The following is an 11,152-nucleotide window of genomic DNA, read 5'->3' on the forward strand; positions in this document are numbered from 1 at the left end:
ATACTCGTCATGTGGAAATCTAATACGCTACTGTAAATACTAAAACATATAAGAGCACGGTGTTACTAAACCTCTTTCATCACATGCCTAAACACTGCCAACGAGCACTATAGTTAATATTTTCATAGTAGACTTGAAATAACATTTTCCTGACTCGAGTAACCGCATCGTAAGTTATGCTAAACCCATGCACATGTCGAATAGACCACGGGTCGTGAAGTCGGTGCCACTGAGCCACTGCGCCACCGCGCCACCAGACACCGAGCGTCGCAAGAGTGTGATCGATAACAGTGTATATACGCAAATGCATGTCACCGTTTGACAGATTTTGATGTCACGTCCCAAGCACTGTGTTTCGACAACCTAGCAGGCGGGCGCGGGGCTTCGATGCTAATATTGTCTAAGAGAAACAATATTGCAATAAATTATATCATCCAGAATACAACTTAAAACCCCACTGTGTCCTAATTTCATTGTAATTAAAATAACCGGGACGTCGCAAACAGCTCTAACCACAGGAATTAAAAACGCAAACCTTTCCCGTTCCGTACACGCGATAACCACCGCCAATCCCAGCGTCGATGACGCATATGTACTGGGAGCACGCGGCAACCGACCCTTCCGTCATTATATCGGAGCGCCGCACCGCTCGCGGCTGTTCACAGCAGGGCGTCCGGTTCGACCCCGACATGCCGCAAACGATTCGGCTGGAGTTCGCTAAAAGCAACACGAAGGTCAGCAAGCCGAAGCCGGCAGTTGCCACAGCCGCGCCAGCTGCACACCACACATTGATGCACCCACTCACTGGACGTAAGTACCGCCGAACGCACACACCGCCCGGCGCTCGCTCGACGCGCCGCCCGCCTCCACACCTCTACCATGCCTCTCGGACACATTAATAGCACGTACAGTGTACCGACCCTTACACCAATACAGCGTTCCTGTTCTCACCTCGCCGCCACACGATCAGCGTTCCGCCATCCACGATAACGATTAGTGATCAGTGATCGATTATCGACGGTCGATGATTGGTGATTGAAGATCCACAACGATCGAATCAATTAACGGCTATCGACAAAGAGCTGGCGAAACGCTATCGTTGGGCGCTTGTAAACACTCTTACGCGAGTAGGTAACGAGATGGGGGCGTCGAGCGACCGCCAAGGACAAGTACTTGTGATCGCTTACACGTACCACGCAAGGCATAGCTCCGCGTAACTACTATAACGATCTGTCGGGTTCTATACCACTGTTACCAATTTCTACATGTTTTCATGACAATAATACGGTAGATAGTAAACAAAACTATCTGATATTGTGCCGTCTTACTGAACATCGATGTCAACTAAATGTGCTAAATATTTTATGATTAATAACAGCCCAGACGAAGAAGAGTATACAATTGCTTACAGGTATCTATAGACGCTTTATAATTGGTTCAGTAAAACTGCACAATAAAATCTAAATAATACTAATTTGCTTAGCATTCCATGTAATCAGTTTTAAACTTATCTACAAATAATTACGGCGTGAAAACATGTTGGCACATTGTAAATAATGATTTTCTATAGTATTCTAATTCACATAGATGCGTTATGCGTACGTACCGAGGATACACAGACACAGATGACAGAGGCAGTTGCGGTTGTGTTGTGTAAGGTTTCATTGTGCGTGTGTTGTGCAGACCTAGCGAGTCCGTTCTTCCCGGGCGGCGGCGCGGGGCTGTGGCACCACCCGCTAGCGTACGGCGGCGAGCTGCCGGCGCTCTCGCACGGACTCGTGCATCCCGCCATCCACCCGCAGATGGCGCCCGTCCGCTCTTACCTCTGACTAGCTGCCGCCGACAGGCCACACCACGTAAGCTATACCACCAATCTCAAATATTATGATTATGGGTACAATCGTGTTGATTGTACAGTAATTGTACTTAATTAATAAGTTTACTAGATTTATAAAACATATTGTACAGTTGTTTTTTGTTCCAAATAAAATAAACATTTACTATACTATGTACAGCTACTATAGCATAATCAAACAGATAATGGGAAATAAAAGTTGAGTGCCAATAATAGTTATTCTGTGTCAGCTATTGTTCAAAAATCCTATTGTAAAAAAGGTCCAATTTGCACTATCTAAAGCACGCCAGCAAGCAAAACTGTTTAAGTCGATTTCCTTCTTACAGTGGCAGGCCGTTCGAGCCGGCCCATTCAGACTCTATCTAATTTGGTTACATCGATATCGTTTCACATGTGATGTAGCTTACTGTACATATATTGTATGGTGACTGTAGACTCCTGACGCTGGGCGCGTGCGTACTACCTGCGCCGGCGCTGGGGTCGCCGAACGCGGGGTGCCGGCGCATGCGCCCGCGCCCGCCGCCCACGCTCGCACACCCTGCGCACTCCGCACACCCTGCGCACACTGCGCCGCCCTGCTCCACCCTGTTCGTCGCCAACCTGGGACAGTTCGTCTCCGAGCACGAGCTTAAGGAAATATTCAGCAGGTACACAACGTTCCCCTCTATGTGTAAACAGCTTCAAGTTTTTGACTGAAAATTTATAAGGTTTGTACTTGTTGGGAATAAAAGTTTCAATTGAAAGGATGAGATCATCGATATTATTTCCAGTCGAAAACTGTAAACACAATGTCATGTGCATGTTCACGCACCAATTGGAATATAAACAAAGTCATATGTGTTAAAAAGTAAAACGAAGTTACAAATTAATAAATAAAATTAACTTTTCACAGTGCATGTCGCACCGAATATCACAATGTCGTCTACTTTAAACACTGTTTCGTTTAAATGATTTTTATGTTACTGTTATGTTTATGTGAAGTCTCGCACAAACATTTCTTCATTTGAGAATCGCTTTGCAATAAATGTATCGAATGTAGAAATTGTTTGTGCGAGCATAACCTACCACATACCACCGTGAGCATGATGACCGTCACTGTTACTCTTGCCGCATATTAGTCGTACAAGCACATTGAACACAAGCGAACACGGCGAATGGTAACTAATGTCGCAACCACACAACAACACGGTAAAATTAGACACAACTCGCAAGCAAGCAATATGTGTTGCACCGATTCATTATGTTAGAGACGCAAAGCTAAACTGTCGACGAGAGCCGCGGCGACACAAAGTTACCGATAGGTGGCACGTACCGCGTACGATCCGACTCGGTACATACACGTAAACGTAAGTGTTTCGACACAACGCTTGGGCAAGCGAGTATCATAATGCCTATACACTGGTGGACGGGGCCGGGGGTACGAGTGCGGGCACAACTGAGTACCGTGCTGCGGGGTTCTGGCGACAGCTGCCCGGGGTTCTCGCGCCTTCGCCTGCTCAGCGCCGGCAGCGGCGGCGGCACCACTAGCCCGGTGGCCTTCGTGGATTTCGCTAGTCCGCCGGACGCCGCCGCGGCTATGGCACGCCTGCAGGGAGCCCTGCTTCTCAGCTCAGAGGGGCCATCCATCTCGAATATGCGAGGCATAAGATGGCACACAACGGCTGGATTCTCGCACATGAAGTATGCACGCGCATAATGTTTTATACGGGGTAATATTCTACTGGGATCGATGCAACTGTGATGACAAACACAGATCAAAAATATTCTTTGTAAAGTTTGTACCGGTTGCAATTTACCTCAGCATGTTGCTAATTCACGTTGCATTAGCCCATTAGAATAAAGGATAAAAAAATTAACATATTTAACGCTTTCGTATTTATGTGTATGTATTTTTTCCCATAATAGACTGATATTATCTAATAATTTTAATCGAACTTCAATATAATAAGTAAATATTGTAAGATCATAATTCTAAAAGTTAAGAAAATACTAATGTCTCACCATGCACCACGCACCGTTAGATGATAAATAAATGCCTGCCATACGTACACGATTGATACATGCCGCATGTAATAACAGTGAACGTTATTCTAATATAATGTTTACATCCACACAGGGAGCCAAAAGCGGAGAAGAGAGCGAACAGCATTAGTTCGTTCGTGGCTCTCGGCACTTGACAACCAGCTAACTGAGGGACGCGCACTCTCGATCCTCTGAATCGCATCGGAACCACACCAACAGGAGACGGGGCACACACCAACTGCTCCAGCGTATACGTATACCCACACTACGGCTAACGTGACGTCATAATATTGTCAACATTGTGAAAGGCGGAACAGGCGCAGGACCGCGATGTGCTCAGTCTCCTCTTTAATATAGTATTTCACAGCGTCGGGGATGTGGTGTTGTTGTTGTTTTAAACCAAATTGATCATGTTTTAATTGTAATATTAACATTCCAGGTTGATTATTTACCTTTCTAATGAGAATATGTAAAATTATTAATTTCGTATAAATGTAATCTGTTTATTTAATATTATTCCCTTTTATTGTGTAATATAAGATTTATTTACAACTAACTTATTGTATGGGAAAGTTTTGTATATTTATTTTTACAAGGCCGATGTATACAATTGAGAGGATTTGTTATGAATATAGTGTATTATCAGAAATTAAACATTTTAGGATATATCTCATTCGAATAAGCTAAAACCAAAGGTGCCCTTCATAGAAAGATTACGTTTTGTTAAATAATATTTCAAGTTGAATGATTTAAATGAAGTTGTATGTAATAATTACGATACTTTTGTTTTAGCCTCGATAATGTAGCGTATTTAAATAAATTTCCTATTTCAAATTATATTTACCTACTTTCTTAGTAATTTTATAATGTTCAATCACTCGTTAAAGCGCTGGCACTCTAGTGTTGGTCGTACGATCCTTTCTGTATATGGAACTATTGCAATAATTATAAAGATTAACTATACATACTGGTATGTTGCCTTGGTTCCGACGGCCCGAGCCGCGCCTCGGCCGTCTGCTGTGGAGTGCAATACATCACACTCGTCGCGGACTCGTGTTGACCTTATACTCGTTATACCCCCAGTAGTAGTGACCTTTCGTTCCTTCGCGTTTAGGACTTTCTCTATTTAGATGACACCAAAATTTCTTGTGCCTTGCAAATAAATCCTAAAGTTTTCGATACTATTCCAATGTTTGTGATTACTGTTCGGTTCCATTTGTACTTCGTAGAGTTTTGTTGAAAGTTTGCAGTGAGACGTTACGGGTTCCCTTGGACATGGCGGTTGCCGGTGGCGGTAATGATGACGTCACTACCGCGTTCGGTTTAGTCTTGTTGCGAGAATTTAGCCTTGGCCTTATGAGAGTTAAATAATTAAATGTAATCATTATACTAATTAATGACTAGTGAGTAAAGCGAGGGCGACGTGCGCGCCCGCGCTGAATAGTGAATCAATTATTCTACTATCTGCATGCTTCGACGAGCTTTTTGGTAATAATCTAATTTAAAATTTAGTAGTTACTTTTATTGTGTAATCCTTAGGCGAATAATATTAGTTAAGGGTATTTATTGTAGACAACCAGCATAGTTACATTACTTATAAAATGAAAATTATTGATACATAATAATAATATAGCGTAATGAAATTTAAATTTACTGAAGTGTTAGGATTAATGATATCAGATCAAATGGAAGATTAATATATTTTTTATTTTTAGCTAGTTGACTATCGCATACGATTTGAACACTTAGTTACCTTCTGTCGATCGAACGGTCACGACGACACAAGTACAGTGCGAGATAGCAATAAACCAAAAATGAAACTTAATGTTAAATTATAAGTATCTAGTGATGTATTATGCTGATGTAACATATAAAATTATACAAAAAAAAAACGTAAAAAAAAAAATCCCTGCTTAGGCTATAATGATAAGGTTTTGGACATTTGGGTTATAATCTTGACGCGACAGAATCTATTGAGGTACTCAATCGAGCTTGGACTCGGGCGTCGGTGGCTCGGGATACCGATTGAGAATTCTTATGAAAATCTCTTAGTCAATATTTAATAGAAATTTCGTCAATTTTTGACTTAGCAAAATTTTATACGTTGTTTATAGTGACTGTAATTTTCATAATGTAAACCGAACGTCGCATAGACCAAAGAATAAAGCATATACATAATTTTAATATTAACCTCAGACTGTACCAAACTTATATTTTGTAGGCAAATTATACTGGAGACAGTGTTTTGTAAAGACGAAAAACATTTTATTCTGTTCCTACATTTATTATGGAAATGTAATTATGTCACCAATTTCTTAAGGCTATGCTGTTGAATAAGGATTTTTGTTACTCCTCTCGAAACCAAACCTATAATTTAACATAATTTAATGTGGCACGTGTATGCGTATAATATTATTTACAAAGTTTTATTTCTTACCAAGTTATGATATACTTATTTCAAATATAAAAAGTAATTTACTTTGATCTATAAAATTCGAAGATTCTCTTATATCAAATTCTTCATCTACTGTCGGTTTTAATAATTAAACTAAGTCAATGTTTACTTATTTAATTCGATATAATGCTAATTCGTATGTACGTAAGTAATTGTGTAATAATGTAGTAGTGATCTCCCATACATTCGGCGTGCGGCGTCCTTGTTCGCACCACAACAATACAACGAAAAAGTTATTTTTCTGTTGCGTCTACAGATTCTTCGATGGCTCTAGACAGTTATATTATATCTATGAAAATAAGCTCTCTTTTAAAATTCTAATATATCACTTGCACCTCTAAAGCCATCGGACTATTGACATTTTGATTTTTGCGTAGAGTTCTCGACGGACATTTTGTGTATACAAAACTTTTTGACGTGTCACAACTGAGATAAGTGGTATGCACATGGTGTGGAGAGCGCGCACGTTGCGTGAGGGACGTCGCCGCCGCCATGATTCCGTCCAACAACCGTAGATAGCGCGTAAGAGACGTCCAGTGGCTGCGGACACGGCTACGTCACCTTTTGCGGGACTACTCGATACATATCATCGTGTAATATTTAATGTGTATTTAGAAGTAAAAGAGCGGTTTCATAGAGACGTTTATTCTGTATTCTCATCTACTACTTATAATGCAATCGGCTGTATGTCACGCTAAGCGCACATAGTTTGTGTTTCTAACGTACTCGCTTGGCTGTCTTTGTGTCCTTCATCTCGATATGTTCACGGCTTCAAATTTAAATCCGTTTTCACAATTGTTCAGTGTTGACTGTTGAACCACAAATGGCAACTTCAAAATGGATATTTTCTTAACGTTTACTGTGAAATCGAGTAGATGGTGTTCGGATAGTCGTCGTACTGCGTGCTAGAAGACGCGTGACATTGGCCCGCATGTGATAGGGTAGAGTAGGGGTGTAGCGTCGCCTTGCAAGTTAGGTTAAGTGAAGCGGTATCACACAAACGCCGTGCATCGGAAACATATCAATTCTGTGCCCCTTAATAAATTTAGTTAAAATACTATTCTAAGAGATACAATATGAATAGAAATAAACAAGACAAAATAATCGTTCGGAGTATTTAATACCAGCTAAGTGTTGTTTTCGTACATTGACGAAATAATTGTCGATTAGATTGTGTTTAAAAGAAAAAAGTAATTGTTAAGTAACATAATGCATAGTACCCGAGTAGTGTCGCGCAAGTATCGATTTATTTACTTATCGCTATAGTATTTATATGTTATTTTTATTGTTAATATATCTAGACTAATGTATTATTATGGCTTAATTACCAAATTATTTTTAACATTTCGCTTTGGATTCAGTATTAAATAACTTTGTTTTTTATTTTTGGTGAGAAGTTAGTGCGTTGCTGGGACATATTTGTATATCGAGCAAAATATACCATACAACCAATATAGTTAGTAAATAATTGTTAGATTTGTGTGAATCGGATTATTTGAAATGCTTTTAGAGCAGAGGTAAAGTGTTATTGTGGTTTAAGGAAAAAACATAATGACATGTAAAAATAGTGATAAATTTAGCTTAATTATCATTATTACAACTTTTATAGATGTTCATTACTTTTTTCTTTTTCTTACTTCATGGAGTATTGTGGCATTGGAGACGTCATTGTTAATTCAAATAAATTTGAGCTCATCCTCAATCGAAGTTTTTATTCGTCTCTTCACCCCATTTTGTTGTTTATCACATATTTTTGTCTCCAAACAAAATTATTTATTGGGAATACAGTTATGAAAATACACTTTGGCTGAACCGATGAACATATACTTACTTTAATGCGAATAACATCCTATAAAATATTACCAAAGCTGCTCCTTTCGCTAACCGGGAAACGTGTTCCCAAAAGACATGACTGTGTTTAATATTATTCCCATCAGTTTCTTGTTATAATATTAATAATTCATAGGTGTAGATTAGGATAACTGAAATTAGAATATTATTGAGACTTGAGCTTTTACTTGCTTTGTAGAAATATTTGCTTTCCTACGTTCTTATGTGAAATTAATCAACAAAATTAAATTCTAATAATAATACTTACATGTGTTTTGAAATAATGTTTTTCTACAAGGTGTAAAATACATACTCTTGTTATCGTATTGGCGAAAATTCTGGTCATACGAGAATTATTTAGCATTTGATTAACTGTCTTTATTTTACATCTTGTAAATTTCAATTAAAAGACATAAGCAATGGCTTTCTACAAAGCCCCATTGAATAAATATTGCAGTGTTGTATTTATTATTAGCTTTAAACAATTATAGGGTCCAAAGATTGGGAATAAACATTATGACAATTTAAAACTCTTGTTTATTTATTTCTAACTATTAAAGAGCAAAATAACAATAGAATAATGACTAAAGGATCGTAGTACAATCTGTTTGGGCGAATACAGCTGTGCAGTCGGCAGAAACCTCCTAATATTTTCAAGGTAAGTAACGCTCTCAACGAGCACAAATGTTAAAGCAAATTTATACACGGTCATTTTGTCATTGCGTTAATAAATGGAATCACATACTTGTCTCAAACTTTGCTAACATTGTGACAATAGTCATCCACGAATAAGTAATAGTTTCACCAAAAATTCCTGATTTAGTTTCTGATTTTTTAACAATATATAGTTTAATGCGAATATGGCGTGTGCGTGACTATATTTCTGATTGAAAGAATTATATTGATGCCGCGACAAATTATCTAAGAGTAGACATAGTGACATTAGGGCGTGTAATTTTTTTAATTTCAATATTTATTTTGTTAAAATGTACTATTTTACATCTCCGGTTCAAGTAACTTATTGTAAAGTGTTATTTTCAAAAAGATAGATATGTAGTTTCATTTAGTAACGCAATGTCAAAATGATTATGTATACATAATATAACGGATACAAAAAAGCAATGACATTTATGTCTATATTTACAACCTATTATCTTATGGGGTTCATAACAATATATCTACACTTTTTGACACATTTTAAAAAATTCATTTTGGTAAGTTTTTGCGATCGGCTGCATGCTTTATGACAATTTAGTCAAAAGAGTGCATGACGGGAAAATGATGTTAAAAACACATTCTTATAAGGTCAGTCGGGGGAAGTGCGCCATAAAATTTTCATAGCTGGATTCAATGCAAAATAATTTCTTTTTGTGCTGACTTAAGAATGTAATTTTATTAATTTAAGAATATTTGGTATTTTGTGATAACAACCTATAGCCATTCAAGGAAATCGGACCATAAATTAATAATATTTTGCTCAAAGTAAAAAAAAATGGTAGTAGGCGCACTTGCCTCCGGAAATGGGGTAAGTGCGCCTGTGTAAAAAAAAACGCCAATATGAAACATTATAAAGAAAACACTCACTTTAGTCCATAGAGAAATAAGTTTTACTCGCATTGCTCTTGGATAATTTTTAATCACTCAATATTATAACAAACTATGGCTGTCAAATCAAATTCGGGGTAAGTGCGCCATATATATGTAAATCAGGGCTTGAAAACATTTTAGAATTTTTTTTGATATATAATTTTTTGCTATGTTAGAGTTTTGTGTGTGGATATGTTGGAATAAAAAAATGGTAGCCCTAATATAAAATCCATTTTATTTCTAAAAACTAAAAAAAACATACAAAAATGTAGGAATTAACAATTTTGAATGCGTTATAACTCAATTACTTAGAATTTGGCCTTATGACATTTGATGTTTTAGCTGCATTATATCCAGATAACGTGCCTGATCGAACAGTTGCAACCTATTCACGTAAAGTTGCTCTAGACCAAGGTATTTCAGTTTTTCTTTTGTAAAAACGAATTAACTAATACGCCCTTTTATTTAAGTCGGCTCAAAACAAAATACCTTGAGTACAAAAAATTCTGCTGTTAAGTATAATATTTTAATAATAATAATTCCTATTAGTAAAACTTATTCTCAAAAAAGGTTGGTTATATATGGATCAGGGGCAAGTGCGCCATACGACTATTAACTGTGGCGCACTTGCCTTACTCGACAATTTTTAGGTACATTTTTTCGCATTGCTAAAAAATCCTTTATTTTAGTATATATAAATAAAATTCAGGCAGGAAGTTAAAATAAAAGGTTTGAACTATGTATTCACCTTACTGGTTTACAGAAATATGTTAAATATCTTGACATATTTGATGTTATCTTTCACGGGGTCATCTCGGTTTACAGGTCTAAATGACACTTAAAATAAAATGGCGAATAAATCGTATTAAAATGAACATAGCCATATATGTTTTTTAGTGGAGCTGTATTTCAGTTAGTAGCATAGATGTAAGATTGCGGTAATTGTATAACATCAATAGTTCTCGATTTTTTTAGGGTAGGTGCACTTACCCCGTCGGCGCACTTGCCCCACCTGACCTTAATCTACTCTCCGCAGAGTAGGTTGCTGCTAAACCAATGAGGAATAAAATAAATCATTTCAACAATACAAAAATATCAGCACAATTAAAATAATATTTAACATAATACTAAACTTTAAACTAACTACAGACTTTAAGCATAGGATTGTAACATAATAATTATCTGCAGACCACTATATTTTATCACCAATTCATTTTAGAAAAATGATCATAAATTTTCACAAAATCAAAACACGAATAATACATTGATTTAAAACACACAGGTATATTATTTCTTCATACCTGCCAATATAACTTCTTTATATTTCTACATATTGACTCTAAAACATCTCTATAAATCAACAAATGAAAAATAAATGCAGTTTGTAGCGCCCGCTTACACTA

The 11,152-nt window shown here is 37.3% G+C and overlaps 1 pseudogene; it reads left to right on the plus strand.

The window, feature by feature from the left end:
- Positions 1-529: 529 nt before the first annotated feature.
- On the plus strand, positions 530-8,692 carry LOC119193388 (annotated as a pseudogene).
- Positions 8,693-11,152: the final 2,460 nt, after the last annotated feature.

Source organism: Manduca sexta, unplaced genomic scaffold, assembly GCF_014839805.1.
Source record: "Manduca sexta isolate Smith_Timp_Sample1 unplaced genomic scaffold, JHU_Msex_v1.0 HiC_scaffold_467, whole genome shotgun sequence".
NCBI classification, from domain to species: Eukaryota; Metazoa; Arthropoda; class Insecta; order Lepidoptera; family Sphingidae; genus Manduca; species Manduca sexta.